The sequence below is a fragment of the Ixodes scapularis genome, unplaced genomic scaffold, assembly GCF_016920785.2.
Source record: "Ixodes scapularis isolate PalLabHiFi unplaced genomic scaffold, ASM1692078v2 ptg001212l_1___fragment_1__unscaffolded, whole genome shotgun sequence".
Lineage (NCBI taxonomy): Eukaryota > Metazoa > Arthropoda > Arachnida > Ixodida > Ixodidae > Ixodes > Ixodes scapularis.
In genome coordinates this window covers 2,051,816-2,073,634 of record NW_024610117.1, presented here as the reverse complement: position 1 = coordinate 2,073,634, position 21,819 = coordinate 2,051,816, and the positions used below count along the sequence as shown (strand labels likewise).

The window sequence follows — 21,819 nt, the reverse complement described above, 5'->3', positions numbered from 1 at the left end:
ATGACTGTTTTCAGCCTCCTACTGTGTCTGACACCCGCAACCAGGTACCGAAGTAGTGACATTCCGGCCGAGGACAAACTCGTTCTTTTCTTAATAAAACTTAAGTTAGGGATCAGTTACACCGCACTGGCCGCTCTCTTTTCCGTCCACAAGACCACAGCTTCTCGTATCTTTAGGACCCTGCTGGACACTCTTAGTGTGAGGCTTGAACGATGGGTATTTCTGCCAGCCCGTGAAATTATCAAGGAGTCGCTACCACCAGCCTTTGGAACGCCATACCCAGATTGCACATTCATTATTGATTGTACAGAAATTAGAACTGAATCTCCATCTGACCCTGAGCAACAGCACTACCTGTACTCCAGCTGAAAAAGTGGTTACACGATCAAATTGCTGATTGGCATAATTCCGAATGGCATGATTTCATTTATATCTAAGAGCTATGGGGGCCGACAAAGTGACTGCCACATAACTGTTAACTCTGGATTTCTATCCCTGGTTCAGCCCGGTTGGGGTTGATTGGGGTTGATTGGGGGTTTATGGCACATCAGCATCTAAGGCTATAATGCGCCAAGAGTTTGAAGTATTGCACTAGAGGGTCAGAGAGAAGAAAGAGTTATAGTAGCAGGTGATGTGATAAAAATATGGACTTGCATTTGTATAAGTGTAAAAGGTATGGTCATGAGTGTGGGGTGGAAAATAAAATCACAGTCGGTGTATAAGGCCCATATCAGTGAGAAACTTAAATAAGCAATCATGTGAAATAAGTGGTTCATCACCTAGAAGCAGGGCTAGGTGCAGTGGGACATGTTCTCTATATAGTTGTGAGAAGTGTTTCTAACGGTATTGATCATATGTCATTTCATTTCATTTCATTTATTGTTCCCTTAAAGCGCCCGTAGGGCTTTACATAAGGGGGCTTTGACAGCAAACAAAAACAAACAAAGAAAGGAAAAACACAGGGTTAAAAGTTGCTAAATATCGAAAAAAGTAGCAACTGCAGCTCTGAATCCAGATAAGTCTTGAATTGTAACAATATGCTCTGGCAGAGAGTTCCATTCTGAAAGTGATAATTGCAGTGGAGAGAAATTAAAAAGGTTGGTCCTTGGTGTTACCAGATGAACTTTCTGAGAATGGTCTGTACGAGGAGAAATGTGATGAGCCGCAGGACAGTACAATTCTCTCTTTAAAGGGGCCTGATAATACAAAGCGTGTAATGAAACTAGTCTGGTCAGTTTCCTTCTTTCCGCGATCAGTGGAAGGCCGAGTTCTTTTTTTAGCGTAGTAATGCTAGTCTGTCTGTAGTTTTTAAGAATGAACCGAGTTGCCCTGCTTTGGATCGACTCTAATTTCTGTATTAGGTAACCCTGGGGGGGGGGGGGGTTCCATGTTGTAGATGAATACTCGAGCTGCGGGCGAACAAGGGCAGTGTAAGCTACGTATTTTGTCTCCCGGTTAGCCATATGTAGTGTTCGTCTCAAAAAACCGAGGCTTTGGTTTGCCTTTACAACGATGTGATTAATAGGAGCTTCCCATGATAAGTTTGACATTCTATTAAAATGTGTAAATTGTGCATGTGTAAATGTGTGTATGTTACAGTATTCACATACTGGAGCATCCTCCCCACTCAAAAGGTGCCCATGTGTGAGACGTGTATGACCGATTCGTAACCGACACAGGATTACTTCGTAGAAAGCGCTCATGATGCCGGGCACTCTCCATTCACTGATGTAAGGTTTTAATGCATGTAATTTGTTGTACATTTCAGTATGCAACTGAAGTTGCCACTTTGACCGAATGCACCGTTTTAGAGACGTGTGATAGTCTTTATAAGGTATTTCACGCAAGTCTACTTGTTTCTTGCTAGCAGAACGTGCTGCAGAATCAGCCGCTTCATTTCCCGGGATGCCAACATGGCTAGGCACCCAGCATAAAGTTATGCTAATGTTGCCGTTTGCGGCTAGAATAATCTTACTCTGCAATTCAGAAACAAGCGGGTTTGTGACCCGTTCCAGCGATAAAACTGCTTTTAAAGAACTCAAAGAGTCAGTGAATACTACCGAGCGAGGAAACCTTTTCTTGGTTATGTAGTCGACCGCCAATAGCAGACCATAGAGCTCTGCCGTGAGTATGGTGGCGTTTGAGTTTATTCTCCTTACTTGCTTAACGGATGGTCCAATCATAGCGCATCCCACAGTGGAGTCGTCTTTTGTCCCGTCCGTATAGAAACTTGTATACTCTTGATATTTACATTGAAGTTCCAAAAATTCCTGCTTCAGAGTTCCTTTGGAACATCTTTTTTACTATGTTTCGTTAGTGTAAAGTCGCAGTGAATGTTGCTGTAGTCCCATGGGGCAATATGTGGAGGGTATTGGACTACTGGGGCCTTTGCATCCATCCCAACAGACTCCGTTGAACTACAATTCCTAATTGAAAAAACTGAACGCTGTTTACAACTCCCTGTAACGCCGAATTAGAGCGCAGCTCTTGAGGAGGAGGAGGGAAGAGTACTGGGGGGGTCAAGTGACCTTGGGGGGGCGGTCACGTGACCTAGGGGGTCACGTGACGATGATGATGCCGATGACGTCATCAGTAACGATGACGATGCGGACCGATGACGTCATCAGTGACGTCACAGATGACGTCATCAGTGATGATGACGTCATCTGTGACGATGATGATGACGATGACGATGCGGATGCCGGTGACGTCATCAGTGATGATGACGATGACGATGTGGATGCCGGTGACGTCATCAGTGACGTCACTGATGACGTCATCAGTGATGATGGCGTCATCACTGATGACGCCATCATCATCGTCATCGTCATCGTCATCAGGGCTGATGACGATGACGTTGCGGATGCCGGTGGCGTCATCAGTGACGTCACCGATGACGTCATCGGGGGTCACGTGACCTCGGGGGGTCACGTGACTTGGGAAGTCACGTGACGTTGGGGGTCACGTGACCCTGGGGAGAGGTCACATGACCTCTGAGGGTCACGTGACCTTGGGGTGACCTTGGGGGTGACCTTGGGGTCGTGTGACCTTGGGGTGACCTTGGGGGGTCACGTGACCTTGGGATGACCTTGGGGCCACGTGACCTTGGGGTGACCTTGGTTACGCCGACGCCGACGGCGACGCCGCTCAAGCCGGGAACGGGCCCCTAAGAGCTGCGCTCTAAAAGTGAAAGCCGTTTACAACTCCCTGTAACACCGAATTAGAGCGCAGCTCTTGAGGAGGAGGAGGAGGGAAGGGGGGGGGTGACCTTGGTTACGCCGACGCCGACGGCGATGCCGACGCCGACGCCGACGGAGACGCCGACGCCGACGGCGACGCCGACGCCGCTCAAGCCGGTAACGGGCCCCTAAGAGCTGCGCTCTAAAAGGAGGAACTATGGAGGGCTGCGCGCGAGAAATAACGATCCTAAGTCTCACAGTGGCTGCAGCATAAAACACGGAATGCAGTTTGTCGCCTGCATAGAAGGCGTGGTCTAGAAGATTCCGTTTTCCTGCGGGCGTGCCTACATAGGACAGACTGGGCGTTGCCTCAACACAAGACTACGAGAACACCACAGTTCTATGAAAGGAACCGCTCACACGCATCTCGCGATGCATTGCCGGGATTGCGGATGCCAACCCCTGTTCAACAAGACTACAGTGATGTTCCGACACAACCACAAACTACCCCGAGAAATGATGGAGACGTACCACATAACAAAAACCGGATCCTTGTGTGTGAGCCAGCCCACAGTGACTTTGATGAAGAGGGAGATCGGCTTTTTGGATCTCGGATGACTTGGCCGGTTTCGCATTGAGTCTCAAAACGAACTAGATGATCGATTGTGGACTGGGCTGAACGGAAACCGCACTGGTACTTATCAAGTAGGTTGTTTGTCTCCAAATAAAACATGTCTCTTATTAATCATTCGTTTCATAGTCTTTAAAATACAGCTAGTTAAAGCTATGGGCCTAAAGCTAGATGAACATGAGGGATCCCTGCCCGGCTTTAGCACTGTTACGATGATAGCAACCTTCCGAGAGGATGGAAAGTGACCCTCGAGCCAAACTCTATTAAAAAGGCGCAAAATAAGTTCCAGGGTGGACGGGTGGATATGTTCGAGCATTTTATAATGAATGCCATCAGGTCCAGGTGCAGACTGCTTGGATGAAAGAGCCAACTGAAGTTGGGGTAGTGTGAATAGAGCATTATATGGTTCTCTCATAGTCCCGAAGGTAGTCACGGTCTTTTTTTTCAGCCTGCAACTGGTGTCGCTAGAAATTTCGATATAATGCTCGGAACTCGATACAAATTCGAAGTCTTCCCCTAGGATGTCTGCCTGCTCTTTCAGACTCGCAGGGGCATATTCCATTTCGACTTAAAAGTGGAACAGGAAATGCCCGGTAAGAACTACGAGTTTATGCAGTCGGTCCCCAATTTCTTTCAGGGATGCACTGCTGTTAATAGAGGAAGCATATTGTCACGGGTGGTGACTAATAAACAAGAAATAAACAGGAATAAATAAACGTTTAATGTGGCGAACTTGTGCCAAAAATAAAGAAGGAGACAGAAGAAAGCAGAGCGTCGCGAGCGTCGAAGTCGGCGTGTCAGCAGAATCGAGCGCTAGGGCGAGACTGACTCGATAAGGTCGCGGGCGGCCTCTTATCTAGAGTGCGCCGCTATCTCGAAGATTCGGCGAAAGCGGTTCGAGCGTCGCGTGATCGGGGCGAGAATGAACACGTACTTTCTAGAAAACAAAAGCAGGGATAAATGATAGAAGTTACGTGCGGTACATGAATAAACGGGAACTTTCTGGAGGACCGTGACCGAGCGTTTCTTTCTCAGCCTTGCGCGCGGCAATATCCTCTAAAGCTTCGCCGCTTAGCGTGCCTTCGGAAGTACCTTGACTGCGCCCTCATTCTTTTGAAATTAATAAGGTTGCTCGGTGTGGGATATCGCCTTAAAATTCCCCACGCTTTGTTTTGTTTCCTTTTAGTCTCTCGGCAGTCTTCATTCCACCACGGCTTTGGCCTTTTAGGGAGATGGGTGGATTTCATCGGTATAGCAATCATTGCAGCTTCCAGGATGTGCTTTGTGAGATGGTCTGTCGCTTCGTTGATAGAGAGTTGATGTAGAGATGAAACAGCTAAAAGAGATGATTGCTTAAAACGTGCCCAGTCAGCTTTTTCAAACTTCCACCGAGGCGAACGCGATAAAAGAGTGACGTGAGAATGGTTGAACTCTAAAATTAGTGGAAAGTGGTGACTTCCATATGGATTTTGGGTGACCTTCCCTGTACCGTGTCTATCCTTTATTGTTCCCCATTCCTAAGCTACAGTTGATGTAGAGATGAAACAGCTAAAAGAGATGATTGCTTAAAACGTGCCCAGTCAGCTTTTTCAAACTTCCACTGAGGCGAACGCGATGAAAGAGTGACGTGAGAATGGTTGAACTCTAAAATTAGTGGAAAGTGGTGACTTCCATATGGATTTTGGGTGACCTTCCTTGTACCGTGTCTATCCTTTATTGTTCCCCATTCCTAAGCTACATTTTTTCTTTTTCATGCCAAAATTATGACATTCAGCTCTATTTCCTTTCAGCAAGCAGGATGCAGGATATTTCCTCAAAACATGCGTTAACCTCTCATGGACAACCATTTAAGTCGTTTACAGTAGGCGCCACAGATCATAGTTTAGGTGGAAACGTCTTGCAGTCTGTGTTTTAGAGCGCAGCTCTTAGGCGCCCGTTTCCGGCTTGAGCGGCGTCGGCGTAAAGAAGGTGACCCCAAGGTCACGTGACCCCCTGGACACGTGACCCCCAAGGTCACGTGACCCCGCTCAAGGTCACTCCAAGGCCACGTGACCCTTCCCAAGGTCACCCCAAGGTCACGTGACCCTTCCCAAGGTCACGTCAGCGTTGCACTACAACTCCAACGCCTTCAGATGAATGAAGTGCTTGTATCCGGTCCTTGCGAAATACCTGAAAGTACTTTATATATTAGTGTGGCTCCCTTTTAGATGTGTTTCCTGCAAGCAAAATGCAATGGGGTCATGATCGTCTAGTGGCTGGCTCCCAGCGTCATAATTCGGAAGGAGGACTCTACAGTTCCATTGAAGAAAAAGAGACATTGGTATTCTATAAAAACGTCCAGATCGATATATATATATATACACATACCAGAGAAGGCCAAGACACAAATTTACGGGGCTTTTGGTGCCTCAACACGTGGGATTGTTTTTTTTTTCTTAGCAGTGTCCTTCGGTGGTCCTACAACCTCAGAGGAGACCACAGGAAGAGACTCTGTTTCGGAAAGAGACTGGTCGTCTTCAGAGAGCGGTAGGCTCTCGTCCATTTTTTCATCCGGCGAGAGCGTTGGGCCCTTTGGCGGTGGTGGTTGTTCTGTCCGCCTGGGTTTCTGGTTGCTGCAGGAAGCACGAGGAGGGAGCCCTCGACCCCTGCCAGAAGGACCAGATAGCGCCGCTGATGGCGCCCCTGGTACCTTGGAGGGGATGGTACCCTCCTTGGAGGGTACAGCACCCTTAGAACATAAAGGTGACTGAGTGTGCGTCACCTTCAAAAGTTCGAAACGGGACCCCTGTAGAGAGGACAGGTCTTCCGGGGAAGTCTGTGTCTCCACAGATGCCGTAGACAGTGGGGGTCCCCTCAACACTGCCTGGGCATAAGAACCCCTTGCCTGAAAGGCAAGCTGTTCTTTGGATGCTTGGTAGCTCAGGTTATGTTTCACTTTCACTTTGAAAGTCAAGACATCTTTTTCCTCTTTCCATTTTGGGCAAGAGCGAAAGAAAGCAGGGTGAGCTCCACTACAGTTTACACATTTCGGTTCATTTTCACAGATGTCCGCTACATGGTCAGTACCACCGCACTTTCCCCACGTTTTTCGGCCGCGGCAGTTGCGGGAACTATGCCCGAAACGTTGACAACGAAAACACCGCTGAGGATTTGGAATGAAAAGGCGGACTCTACACCTCAAGTATCCTGCCTTCACGGTGGGCGGGAGAGCATGGAGTTCAAACGTCAGTATGAGATCTCGGGTTGGTTGTTCTTGTCCATCACGTTTTAAAATTATCCGTCTAACGGCAACAACAGCACTCTTGCGCAACCTTCGAGGATCTCGTCTTCACTGCATTCGAGAAGGTCATCTTTTGAGATGACACCGCGAACAGTGTTCAGGGTACGGTGGGGGTTGACAGTAACCGTGTAGTCTCCCAGGCTTGTCATCTTCAAGAGTGCTGTGCTCTGTGGCTTATTTTCTATCTCAACAAGGAGGTCTCCAGCAAGCTTCTTTGCCTTATAACATTTTCCAACCACTTGTTCTAGATGCTTTGGAATGACAAAGGGAGAAACTTTTGACAAATGCACAGTGTCACTTGCAGAGTGAACTACAAGAAATCGAGGATATTTTTCAAGTTCATTAGCTTTTTCAAAAGTAGGGGGAGCGGAGCGAACCCTTTCCGGGGGTCGCTCTGCTCGGGGTTGAGAAGAGAGGGGCGCCATAAAAAGGTAAAGGGTTTTCAGAATCTGTGGCGCGCCGCCCACCACGGAGCCCAACGAGAGAATAGGTAACACCCCATAACAAATATGGCTTTGCTGGAAGCATTACTCTATTAGCGCTCCCTTACAAAAATTATCAATGAGTTTTAATTGAGTTTAGATTCAGTTGAATAACTTTCAATTGAAACTCGTTAAATTTTTTTGTAAGGGTACCCAGAAACTATAACCAAGTGTGGATCTGGACGACAGTATCTGTCACCACCCAAGGTTAGCCCTTGCCGCCAAAGGAGTTGAAAAAGAAAGAAGAGAAATGAGAAGAGTGAAAAGAAGGAGAAAACAAAGGTGAAAGAAGGGAGGGGATAGTAGAAGAAGTGGCGACTAGACTGAATCCTCCTGGCCGGGCCTTACTAGGACTCCCGTCTATGAGAAACGGGGGCCGAAGTGGTGTATTGCCTCGCCCGGGGGGCCCCGAAGGGTCCAAACCTACCCCGGGCTCGGCTCAACCACCAGGATGCCCTTTTCCCCAGACACGGGAAAGCCACGCACAGCCAGACGTGGGCGGGCAAGCCCGCATGGCTCCTGGTCCGTGGAGACGCCACTCTCCAAACACCTGCTTTCACAGGTGCCCCCTACGGGGGATTCGGCCCGGTGATGTTCTTTTAGGCGACAAGGGCTTTCCAAGCATCCGAACTACCATGGCTGAAAAGGGTGCTGTCCTCGTCATGCCGCCATTCTCAAGTGCTGGTCAGCAGTTGTCTCAGGAGGACATGGACAATACTTACCACATCGCACAAGTTCGCATTCATGTAGAAAGGGTAATACAGAGGCTCAAAACTTTTCACATTCTGGAGCACAGAGTTCCATTCACGCTTATCCCACAGATGAACCAGGTTGTTCAAGTTTGCTCAGCTCTTGTCACCATGCAGGCACCCATTATAAAAAAGTAAGATGTCTCCTTCCAAGACAGATTGAGCATGTTGGTAAAGTACACATAGCTCAGGAAGGAAGGAAAATAAAGGACGGACACAGTACAACTTCCCAACTAGATACAGTATTTATTTGCACCGAAGTTTGTATAGTAACAGACAAACTTCAGTGGAAATAAACATTGTCTCTAGTTGGAAGTTGTACCGTGTCTATCCTTTATTGTTCCCCATTCCTAAGCTACATTTTTTCTTTTTCATGCCAAAATTATGACATTCAGCTTTATTTCCTTTAAGCACGCAGGATGCAGGATATTTTCTCAAAACATGCGTTAACCTCTCATGGACAACCATTTAAGTCGTTTACAGTAGGCGCCACAGATCATAATTTAGGTGGAAACGTCTTGCAGTCTGTGTTTTAGAGCGCAGCTCTTAGGCGCCCGTTTCCGGCTTGAGCGGCGTCGGCGTCGCCGTCGCCGTCGCCGTCGGCGTAAAGAAGGTCACCCCAAGGTCACGTGACCCCCTGGACACGTGACCCCCAAGGTCACGTGACCCCGCTCAAGGTCACCCCAAGGCCACGTGACCCTTCCCAAGGTCACCCCAAGGTCACGTGACTCCCCCGGTCACGTGACCCCCCAGGTCACGTGACCCCCAAGTCACGTAACCCCTTGAGGTCACGTGGCCCCCAGGTGAGGTGGCGCCCCTCCCCGAGGTCACGTGGCCCCCCTCCCCCCCAGGTCACGTGACCCCTTTCCCCCGAGGTCAGGTGACCCCCCGGAGCATATTAAAAAATGAGGGGAGGAGGAGGAGAAAAAGGAGGAGGAGGAGGGGTCTACCCTCCCCTCAGTACCCTTCCATCCTCCTCCTCAAGAGCTGCGCTCCAATTCGGCGTTACAGGGAGTTGTAAACGGCTTTCACTTTTTATGTGAAGTAAAAGTAGCCAGGTTGCCTCCAAGAGACCCATCTCACCAACCAGTTCGGCTACGCTGCTGCGGTGCGTAGTGGGAACTTTAGTTTTTCCGCATTTGAGACAACCTCGCCTAAGCTCTGCATGTGCAGAGCACGAGATAGCATGAGCGGCATCGTGCACTGCTGGTTGCCTCCTGAGAACTAAAGTTATGGCAGAATCACGCAAGCGCCAAACATTTGGTGAAATCAGTCTATTTGCCAGAAGCTAATTGCAGTAAAAGTACCATGTGAGGGATCGTCAGACAGTGTGTACTCGCTTTCACCTCAAGAACCGTAGTAAAATAAAGTTATCCATACATAGCATAACTAATTTCATCATTTATGTGGCAGTTTGTGCACTTTTATGGCCATACAAGGTGTATTTTGTTTCATAGTTTATGATGGCACACAGCTTTCAAATGTAAGAATTTTTTTTTCTTTTACTCTCAACCAAATTTTGTCAGAAAAAAGGCTGGAGGTACACCTAAGCACTTCTTATGAGTTGTGAATGCGAAAGCATGCATGTCATTATTTCGCTTCCTTATTTAGTCTCCAACATACTAGCATCGACGGCGGAGCGCACGTTTAGGTGCCGTTTGGCGCGGCTTCAAAGCTGATGATGTCGGCTCGCTCCATGGGACAGTTAATGTTTTCACTTTAAAACTTCATGAAGTGTATGAATTATATGCAAAACACTTTTTTTTTGAGAATCCAAGTAAACATTAATATTCACTTGGTCAGTGGTGATCTAGTTAGTGGGAGTGTTGCCCCATTCGAGTACTGAAATTGGTTTGTAACCTTGTGCCCGAATCACTCATCTGTACCTGGTTTCGTGTTCAAGATATGTTTGGCACTTCCAACTAACCACCACCTCCTAAAGGTAGAGAGACCTTGCACTGCCTAAACGCTCAATACGAATTTGCTTGCAATTTAAACGAACATCGCTATGTGTAGTGCTTAGATTTTTTGTTTTATAAGGTATAACCAGTCTCATCAAGCTCCTTTTTTACGTCATATAATGTGCCCATGTTAAAACCACGACTATTTTTTCTTGGTGAAGGTTACGACGGCTAGTCACGCATGAATGACAAATCGAATATGAATGGTGAAGACAAAGAAAAACACTCCAGTCTGGAACTTAGTGAGTTTAACGTAAATTCTGAACTCAGTGGAAGTCAGTGTCGCCGTAAATGTAGACTGAAAGCCGTTTTGTGTACAAAAGAACTTTAATTGTAAAAGCAATATAGTGTTCCGAAATACCTTTTCCAGAACATAAAAATTAGACTAGTAGATGTAGCATTTTAATTTTCGTTTTGATATGTTTTCTGCTGTTACACTTTCATCTGTGCAATAAATGCGACATGTTGTGTTTCATAAACATTGAAAACCTTATTTGCAAATAATTGGGAAAAAATAGGTGAAGTAAAATGTTCTAGTTTTGGGATGGTATCTGCAAGAAATCCATCCTCTCTTTTCACCAGGATGGACTCTGAGCCTTTTGGGCTATAGACATGAAATACTGCCTTCTGCAGGCTCAGCACATACAGCTGAACCTGCACTTGGGTGTAGTACGGGTGAGGTGGCTCAAGTGACAGATCACCTTCTCTGTATACAAGGTAGGGAACATTGCACTGACTTTCGGCACGATCCAGAATTGGGCAGTCCTGGCAGGTATCTGGGCATTTAATATCTACCAGCTCCGTCTCACCGTCTACCATAATGAGGCCGTCTGGGCTGCAGCAGAGCCAGGGCTGCTGGGGCATCACAACGAGACCTGTCCGATATTGCACACAGTGAATATCTTATCACACTATGGACCCAGGATGATGAATAATAGAGAAAGCATCTACCTGGAAAATTGGCGTGCCTAGCTTCTCCTGCAGCTCTTCTCTTGCGGTACCTTCCTTCTGGATACCTGCACACATATTACAGAAAGAAAGGCAACAAAATGCAAAATCATGCCTGCATAGGTTACTCCAAAGGTAACATGCCGCTACAGTGTACTACCTTGCTTAACAAGATCAACCAGAACAATAGCCACGTCAGAAAAGTTACACAGAGAACTTTTCTTCTATTGACCAGAAATTGTTATGTTCCATTCGTGCTGCCATTTTTGTCAATGCTGGCACCACCGACGATAGCAGGGCTGGGCAGGTATTCAGGATGAGCTTTTTAAAGGTTTTTTCAGATTGTAGTGCAGGAACGACAGGAACGCATAAGCATGAGACACCAAGAACGCCGATGCCAATGCTGCCGCAAAATGCAAGAACCATTGTAACCGCAGTCCCCCTTTCATCATTCGCATGCTACCAGCACAAACCGATGTAAAGAAAAATTAACCTTGGCGATAAAAGCATTACCTGAGGCTATATGCTCGTACCGAGAACCTCCAGAGTTTGTGCATATTAATATAACAAAAGAGGTGGACAGAAACATAGATGAGATCGCTGGGAGCGACGGTTTCAGAAAATGGTCTATGCAGTTGTTGCCACCTGGTCATGTCACGCGTGGCTGGGACCGAAACGTGAATATATGTGCATATTACCATACTGCACAGCTTTGTTTGAGAAGCGTTTTGGCCGGCCCATGCTTCTGGCTAAGGCTTCATGATCGCCTCCTCTGGTGCGGATGGGGTTGCCCGTGGTGCTACTAATGCACATGCGGCGCTCTTCATGCCACTTGGAGGTGTTAATCAGGCAGGAAGCAAACAGCCAAGCAGAGAGCATCACAACAAAGCTTTCTTAATGCACTGTAAATAATGTCATTTGCAGCAAACATGCATCATGAATTTTCCAAATTGCAACTTTAATAGCAGATATTTTCAGCCAGAAATTTTGCATTTGATGGCGAATGGACCAATTGCTATATTACCCACGCATTAAGGAGAATGCAAGAATTGGTGTTTCATGCGCCACACGCGCACGCCTTCCCCGCATAAAAGATTTGAAGTAAATAACCAATATAAACCACTGACGAACGAGCGTGCAAGATGCCATTTGTTTTAGGCTTCTCCTTTAGAAAAGTTACTACTGCTGACGCCAGCACGTGCGGGGCGTGGAACACCTATCCCTGCATTCTCCTTGATGCTTGGGTAATAAGCAATAGTTCCATTGTGCCATAAGCCAGTGGCACCAGTATATTTGAATGATCAATATATCATCCTTCGTTTCTATTGGCATGATCCATGAAACTCTAGTTGCCACAAAAGTCATTCACAGCATGGCATGAATCACAGTGGAACTCTGAAGGCTCCGTTTGCAGGGATGCAAGTCGGCAGGCATGCAAGTCGGCAGGCAAGAGGAAGAAAGCTTTGAACATATTCATGCCACATCAATACTTTGCATGCAATGGTGAGACTAAATGTTGATGAGCAATAGAGTGCAACCATAAACACTGCAAGGAATCAACTTCCAAATGGGGTTGAAGAACCCATTGCAGCAAAGATTAGATTTGGCTGTAACATGCTTGAACGGCAGATAGTCGACAACATGCCGTGGGTTCTGGGATTGGCCTTCGGTGTCCAGGGCCATATCCTCCACGTCGCACAAAAGCAGGACATGAGCGACGCACTGCTCTTGGAGCCTGTCACTAAGTGCAGCTAAAAAGTCAAACGCTTTCAGAGAGATCCTCAGGCCCACAAAGGAAGCTGCCATGTGGTGGAACACCTGGCGAGGTACCTTCATGGCTGCAAGGTGCCCCACAAGCCTTTCTTTGTCCACAGTCCGGGAAACATGGGTAACCATGGAGTTGAGGACATCTCTGCATATGGTGTCATCAACACTCCTGGCAGAAAGCTTTAGAATTTCGACAAGGGGGCCTTCCACCTCTGGGAAATGCTCCAAAATAATTGAAGGTGAAGCAGGTTGAACATCTGGACATGTGCTCCTTGGACCTAAAACAAAAATAAACGCTTCATATTGGCATCAAGCGAACATCACAGAATAGTGCCCTAAAATGGGTGATGTATTTAATTGTATCAACAAATGAAATGATATTCCACGTGAATAATGCACGGCCTAGGCAATTGTGAACCAATTGTAGAGAATTTACCTAGGCTGATCCGTTACCACCATACCAAGTTTACTACCTACTCATGCTCAAACCTCACTGGAGATTACTATTTCTCACGGAACGAGAGGCTGCCTCCTTGAAATTTAGATGTAATGCACCACCGAGTAAGCTACTGAGTAAAGTACGAGAAAAAAAGTGAAAGCCGTTTACAACTCCCTGTAACACCGAATTAGAGCGCAGCTCTTTAGGAGGAGGAGGAGGGAAGGGTACTGGGGGTGAAGTGACCTTGGGGGTCACGTGGGGGGTCACGTGACGATGCCGATGATGTCATCAGTGACGTCACTGATGATGTCATCCGTGATGATGACGATGACGATGCGGATGCCGGTGACGTCATCAGTGACGTCACTGATGACGTCATCAGTGATGATGACGATGACGATGCGGATGCCGGTGAGGTCATCAGTGACGTCACTGATGACGTCATCAGTGACGATGACGATGCGGACTCCGATGACGTCGTCAGCGATGATGACGATGGCGATGCGGATGTCGATGACGTCATCAGTGGCGTCACTGATGACGTAATCCGCGATGATGACGATGACGATGCGGATGCCGGTGACGTCATCAGTGACGTAACTGATGACGTCATCAGTGATGATGACGATGACGATGCGGATGCCGGTGAGGTCATCAGTGACGTCACTGATGACGACATCAGTGATGATGACGATGACGATGTGGATGCTGGTGACGTCATCAGTGACGATGACGTCATCGGGGAGGTCACGTGACCTCGGCGAGGGGGTCACGTGACCCTGGGGGGTGGTCACGTGACCTCGGGGGGGGGGGGGTCACGTGACCTCGGGGGTCACGTGACTTTGGGTGTCACGTGACCTTGGGGGTCACGTGACCCTGGGGGAGGGGTCACGTGACCTCTGGGGTGACCTTGGGGGCCACGTGACCTTGGGATGACCTTGGGGGGTCGCGTGACCTTGGGGTGACCTTGGTTACGCCGACGGCGACGCCGACGGCGACGCCAACGGCGACGCCGACGGCGACGCCGACGCCGCTCAAGCCGGGAACGGGCCCCTAAGAGCTGCGCTCTAAAATAACCTAGGAACAAATCCACGAGGGGTTTGTTCGTGGCATACACTGGTTTGTGGTTTGTCTGCCCCACTGTTGAGACCGGCTGGTGCATGAGGAGTCTTGGTAGTATTAATAAAAAAACATACTGCAGCGCAGTGCTTGCACCGGCCCTCAACACCAGCCCGGCAGGTGCAGGTGGCAGTCGAAATAGCCCGCGGGGACGTTGAAAGCTAGAGGAGAACATCGGAAGGTCCTTCTAGCTTCATTCAGCAACCAATCTTAGCACGCAAATGTCATCAGCAACGCGCAAACACTACGATAGCCGAACTAGAGCTCAAGCAGGGACCGTACTGTCCGCAGCACGTTTTTTGCACTCGAGGCTCACCTATTAGCTGACAAACAAAAAAAGGACCACTGTGACTACAAATCGCCCTCGTAACGAGTAGAGAATAAAATGTTACGCTTACGCAAAATGTAAACAAACACCACTCAACTGCAAAGTGATGTCGTAAACGACGTTCTGTCGCACTTGGAACACACATTTGGCCTTCACTTCGTTGGTAGAGCCGTCGACTATCCCTTCAATGGAGAACACGTGCTGCCGTAGCTTTTCACCCTTCTTTTGATTTGACCCCCGAAATAATTCGCCTAGGTTTTCTATTTTTTCGAAACCGCACAGCAACTGATACATGATAACTCCGCACTACTCCTCTGTTTACCGATGCTGACTGACGCGACTAACGCGATCCATTTTCGTTTTTTCCTTCATAGACGGAGCCACCGTCGCACTTCCGGAGCGCCATCTAGTTGGGCGCTTCGTCTATATTGGTGTGCGCACCAGTGTTCGGGTCGACAAAGTGCAGCGTGTGGTTAACGGTGTGGTGCGTGAAGCGAGCGTCATCTGCAAGCTTGCGATAGCCAGCCCAACAATCGGTGATTATTCTTGTTTCAGGGCGGACCCACTTGGCTATTAGCCCTAGCAGGGGTTTAGCGACACGGGTCTCCACGGGAACAAGAAAGCAGTACCCGCTGCCACGGTCCACACCGCCGAAAACGCACTGGCCAGGCCTTAAATACCCGCGTTGGTACTTTCGCCGCGCGAACATACTCTCGTCTAGTTCTACAGTCACGCCTTCGCCGCCAATCATCTCTGAATGCGTAAAGACGGCATTTACCACAACCTCCCGACAAAGGCTCGTCCAATCAGTTATTCTCTTACTTGCGACATCAGTCTCCCGCTGAATGACGGCGCACGGTAGGTTCTGGTACCAGAGGCAGATGATCTTCATGAGTTGGGGAAGCGTCAGGTGCGACGCCTCGAAAAAGGAGCGGAATCGTTGCATTCGTGTCGCGCTTCAGTGCATTTTTTGCCTTACTCCGGAACGTGTCACCCGATATCAATATGTACTCCTTCATTATATTAGATCAGTATCTGCACACCGCCTTCAGTTAATTTATGCACGTTTTGACTATTTTCACCGTCAGCCTACGTGGTGCACGGGAATCAAAGCCAACACCGATGAACAGTGAGTTTACAGATTACTCTAAAACAGCAAGAGGGGGATTACTTTCATAAGCTCCGGTTTTCTTAGTTATAGCGGTAGCACATTCGCAGTAAGACGCGAAGAAAGATGACGAAACAATCAGAATAGGAATCCACTGTGTGTTATACTTGAAATCATCGTCTTTTAATTTTATAACAGATCGAAAATTGCTGAGATTAATTAAAGGGGGTACTTGTGGAAACAATAACCGACGAAGATTTAACGTACATTTTTACAGATGCTTGGAATCCTATTACGTCAACATGAGGCAATTTGTTTGTTCAAATTATTACACCTTCCAGTCTTTTACGTCATTAATCGTTCTTGCAAGATAAACCTTCGCTTGATCGGCTTATTCACAAATTTGGAGAAATTAGATACAGTGATCGTGCCGATGCCGGCAATATTGCAAGTGCTTTAATGATTGGGTTCCGATAGCCACTTAGACAGTACTAATTTATTTAAATACAAGAGTTATAACTGCCCCCGTAAAACACCGTCACAGACAGCTTAAGAGTGCTTGCGACACGCAAAATATGACGCCGAGTATAAGCCACCTGCCAAAGATCACCCTTGCACGTCATTGTCGATGCCGAAAAGAGATCTTCTTTCAGAGGCTGGCGGCGTCGATATATCTACACAAGTCTAGGAAGTGGCGCCTGGCGTTCGATCTCGGCTATACGTTCTCAAGTCTTTTTTCTTGCGCTCTTTATTTTACTTAGGAAAAAGCCCAATGTCAGCCTTACTTTGACAGGCCTGGCTCTTATATCATATTTTAATTACGCAGTATACAAATGTCCGTATAGCAACTAGTTTATTTCCTAAGGCCAATTCTCTGGAATGCCGTTATTAAGTAATTTATAAGGGTCGATTATGAAAGAAATGTTCTACTCGGTCTAAGTCGAACTATGGAGATAGTTTTCGAGTAAATCTTTAAAAAAAAACAGTCCCAGAAAATATTTTTATGGGTTATTTGCCCGATTATAGGAAACTCTCTGGTTTCCAAACTTCACGAAAAGGTGATGTCTACGAGAATCAAACAGTGAGCAGTAAACTCGAATGTTAATCGTTTTTTTTATGATTTAGAATTGTTAATCAAGCTATAGACCTGCGTATTCACTATGCATGTATGCACTAGTCTCTATCTTATTGAAAGTGTCTGCGAGCTAATGTCATCACGCACGGCCATTCACGATGCTAGTACTCCTTTGCATTAGTTCAGATGTTTTGTCGCCGAACCTAGCATAAACTAACAGCAAACGTAATCAGATGCATCACACCTGTTTGAACGAATACCTACAATTGAGGATCAAAAAAACTTTGTGGTTCATGCTGCTGTTTTTTTTTTCTTGTTTTTTTTTGGAGGGGCCGGGGGGGGGGGGGGAGTCTAAAAGGGACACATTTTCACAATCAAAATAATTACAAATGACATTATACATCAATAAAGCGGAGTACCGGTTGAACCCGAAATAACCAAGTTGAAGCAACCTAATTGTAGCGAATGCGTCGCAACACTCCATCCGCCGGTCTGGCAACTACAGAGAAGAGATCTATAATGTTAGCTACGCTTCGACGTTTGCATTCATATGCAATGCCTTGCACATTCCCCGGTGTTAGTTGTTCCGTCATTGTGAAGTAGTTTGGACCTTCTCACAGGCGGCACGTGACTTTCGAAAGGAGGGCAGTTGCATACGTTTAAAAAAGGGGCGAAATTCCCATTCGACAACATATTCTACCATGACGAAAATAATCCCTGGACAAGGGGAACAAGAGGGACAAAGACCTTTGTCCCTCTTGTTCCCCTTCTCCAGGGATTATTTTCGTCATTCTTGTCCAGCTCGCTTGCACCTTTGCATTTAATTGCATTATAATCATATTCTACCATAATTTGTTTCGCGTGAAGTCTAGACGCAGCCTAAGCTACGACCTATTGGGGCAAGTCAAACAGCTTCAAAAGCACATTATATTGGTGTTCGACACACACCTGTACGCAGGTGTTCTATCACTGCTGAACCAATTATAAGCAGAAAAGGCCTAGTGACTTCTGCTTTTCACGCTGCTTGATGGACCCCTTCACCTAGAAGCGGCGGCTGCATCTGAGCTTAAGCTGAGACGGAGTATAGTGAATAAAACTTACTACGCGAAGATCACACTGGCCTTGGAGCCGACAGACTGAAGGCCGGTCCCTACATGCAGTGGAGTTGAGCACTGCACGGGCTCGGGCCGGCCCGAAAGCCCGGGCCCGGCCCGGCCCGCGGGCCGGGCTCGGGCCGGGTAGCACGTATTTTTTAGGGCCCGGGCCGGGCTCGGGCTTGAAAAAAAAAATTTCCGGGCCGCGTCGGCCCGGGCCGTGCCTGGTCAGTCGTGCGCAGTAAATTTTAAATCGCGTCGGCGCGGGTCGTGGGCCGTAAATTTAAATTCAAAGGTATCCATGCTAAAGACCTTCTGCTCTCAGTTCGAGGAGATAGACGCTCTACTGGAGTCAAGGAACAATATATTAATGGAAAGCGTGAACAAGACAATACTCAACGAGTTAATCGTGTTCCTGCAACCCTTCAAAGATGCTACCGACGCGCTCGAAGAGAAAATACGTCCAACACTTCCTCTGGTTGTCCTTTACGCTTCTGCGTTGAATAAACATCTTAAACCTGGTGCGACGGTGTCTGCTGTAGAGGCAGTGGAAATCGAGAAGATCAACTCCCGTGCTCGTCATTTCCTGGACACGAAGCTGAAAATTTTTCTCCTCCACAAGACCGCCACATTTCTCTGGACTCAGTTCCGCCATTTCCGCACGTTGACCGAAGACGAGCGCGTTGAAGTTTACGCGCACGTCAGAAAGCTAGTTGCCCGTGTCACCGAAGCAAAGACCCAAGATGAAGATGAGACAAACGATGAAGTTCGAGATCCCGCATCAAAAAGAAGGTGCCAAGGTTTGTTTGAAGACTGGTGTGACGCGGAGGAGGACAAGGTAGCCACCGAAGAATTGGAGGAGTATCTACACGGCAAGAAAGACTACTCGAGCTCAGGACTGTCTGAGCTTTGTGACTTGTGGAGAGCGCACGAGAAGGAATTCCCGAAACTGTCCATTCTATCCAAACGCATCCTCCCTTAGCGAAAAGTCGTTCAAAATCAGTACAATCGAAGTGTACTGAAGTATACTAAAAGTATACTTTCAGTGCGGTCTTTGTACTGATTGTATACTTTAAGTGTACTTAAAGTATACTTCCAGTAAAAATGGCGGTGGACTGAAAGTATACTCGTCCGTACAAAACTTGTACATGTAGTAGAATTGTAGTGCCCGCGGTAAAAAGTAGTTCAAAATCAGTATACAGAAAGTGCGCTTAAGTATACTAAAGGTCTACTTTCAGTGCTTGCAGTGGGTGTACTCAAATTATAATAACGGGTATATATATATATATATATATATATATATATATATATATATATATATATATATATATATATAGTGCAATGTTTAACATCAACACACTAAAAACGCGATAGATAGGCCGATGCCGTTTTCACAGAATATTTGTGGGGCTCGGAGGACATTAGATGAGTAAATAAACGTCACAGTGCGTTGTCTAATTAGCTTTTTTAATTGACAGTGTAATTGACCATGTTGAATTTTCAATTTTAAAGGGGCTATGAATAAACTTTAGCCCAATTGAAACAATTTGCGAAAAGGTGACGAGTTTTGGGTTATTCATAGCTAAAACTGCCTTTCGTCGCCTGATTAAGAACAGCGCGCTGGACAGAGCGCAGGATGCTATTCTTACGTATTCCCTTCAGTCAAACCGTTGGAAGCATGATGCTGGAGCATCCACCAAAGGCACGCTGTCAAAAGTGTGCAACTTCGTTTATGTTGAATGCGACAGCACTTTATGAGGGTTGTAACTTCACTAGAAAAATAAATAATGCATAGAACTTCAGTATGAGAAGTTCTCGCTAACACAAACAAACATGCCATCACCGATATGCCAGTCAAAACCGCTAAGTCACACTCCACTTTGCCCGCCCCTGCCGCGCGTGGTTCTTGAATCGAGGGAAAAAAGTGCGAAATTTGATCAATAAATATCTGAAAGCCCCTTGCTGTTTCGTGAATAGTTTTGATTGTGTTAAGCTCCAATAACGATTGCCTCTAAAACAGCAATAATAAACAAAGTCAATTTACGAATTTCAGTTACTTAAAAAAATGTTGCCACGGTTATTCACTGAGTGGAGCGCTGATATAGGGCCGTTAACGTGTCGTCACCTACTTATCGTCTGCTATGAGCAACAGTTTTGACAGTGCGATCAAGATATCATGAACGCTCCCGTCAGCTCACGCTTTACGTGTGAACTGTGAACAAGCCTTTAGCGTGGTTGAAACGCCTGGAAGCGCGCGCACAGCTTCTGGATTTTTTCTTTGCATTGGGAGGGATGGCTGCCGCAATCTATCGTCGTGGAAAACCATCGAGACAGTGGAGACAGCCATCTGCGCTGTCTCGGCGAATCCGGTATCTTGGCGCGCCGGTGGCAGCCCTCTCTCTTGGCGAAGCTCGAGAGCGCGACAACGTGGTCAACGCGATGCGCTTGCGTTGTTTCGGACGCGGAGTTTGTAAACCCCTCGTGGAAGATTTGGCTCTGTAGCCGCTCTGTCCAACGCATATAAGCACAGTAGGATGTTTTTTTTGTTTTTTTCTTTCTTTTTTTGTAAACTATATGATTTGATTCGAAACTCACTCTGGCCAAGACTGGCGTACATCTTCGCCCAGACGTCCCTGTGTTCCGCCGTCAGAATGTCCACGCCGACGTTCTTCGCGGGCGACATCTCCACAACTCGGATGAGCTGGGTCAGGATCCTGCTTTCGTCGTGGGGCACTCCTTGGGCATCGTACGCGTTGAAGGTGAACATCTGCGTGGCACAAGACTCGCACTCAGCTTCCAGGCGCAAAGGACAAGGAGAAATTAAAGGTGTCTCATTTGGCTTTTCATGGATCTGTTTGGACTTGAGAAATCAAAACTCGGTTTATCGGCGCCCATAAATAACCTCTTATCCTCAGGAGGTTGAAAATTTGTGTGAATTTAAGATAATAAATTGTGACGGGAATGCAAAGATTTTTGAGTTTTTTCTTTAAAAATGATGTTGATGGGACTAAAAAATAAAACACGAAAACGGATTGTTTTGAGCGGAGGTTAAATTGATATTAGGAAAATAAATAAATGGCGCGGGCGTCAGTACAATTTATTTCAGAGAACCAAACTTCTCAGCAAGAAAGAAAATTAAGTGTCTTTCTCGCTAGCCTCATTATTTCGATAAAATAAAGAGCACAGGCGCCCGCATTGTCATTCATTTGTTTGACCTCCATTTGGCACAGTTAGACGTCGGCGGATGAAACCAATTTCGTTTTGGGTTATATTTTGTGATTTATGTAACGTTCTGTTTTTTAACTTCCGCATTTCATCCCCACCGCTATTTCCACTGATTCACACGGAGGTTTAGGATTCTGCGGTGCGTAACTAGCTTGTGCAGGTCAAAAAGCCGGGTTTCATTTTTTCCTACGCGGTCGGTTAACCGTATACACGCAGGTTGGGACACAGTTAGCACAAAAACGCGGTCCTCGTTTTTCTTCGAACTTCTTCCCCAGCTGAAAGGCAGGATAGGTTTTTGGATTGTTCCAGGCTCGAAGTTCGACTGCCCTTGCGCGGTTGGGGAGACCACTAACCTTTTATTTAGTTAAGATAGGGCTGAAGAAGAGGAGCAGTTTTCGTAGTCTGGTACCATTCTCTTGCGAAGTCTCGCTGTG

General features: G+C 46.9%; 1 pseudogene; it reads left to right on the top strand.

Moving 5' to 3' along the window:
• On the top strand, nt 1-8,459 carry LOC115327992 (annotated as a pseudogene).
• Nucleotides 8,460-21,819: the final 13,360 nt, after the last annotated feature.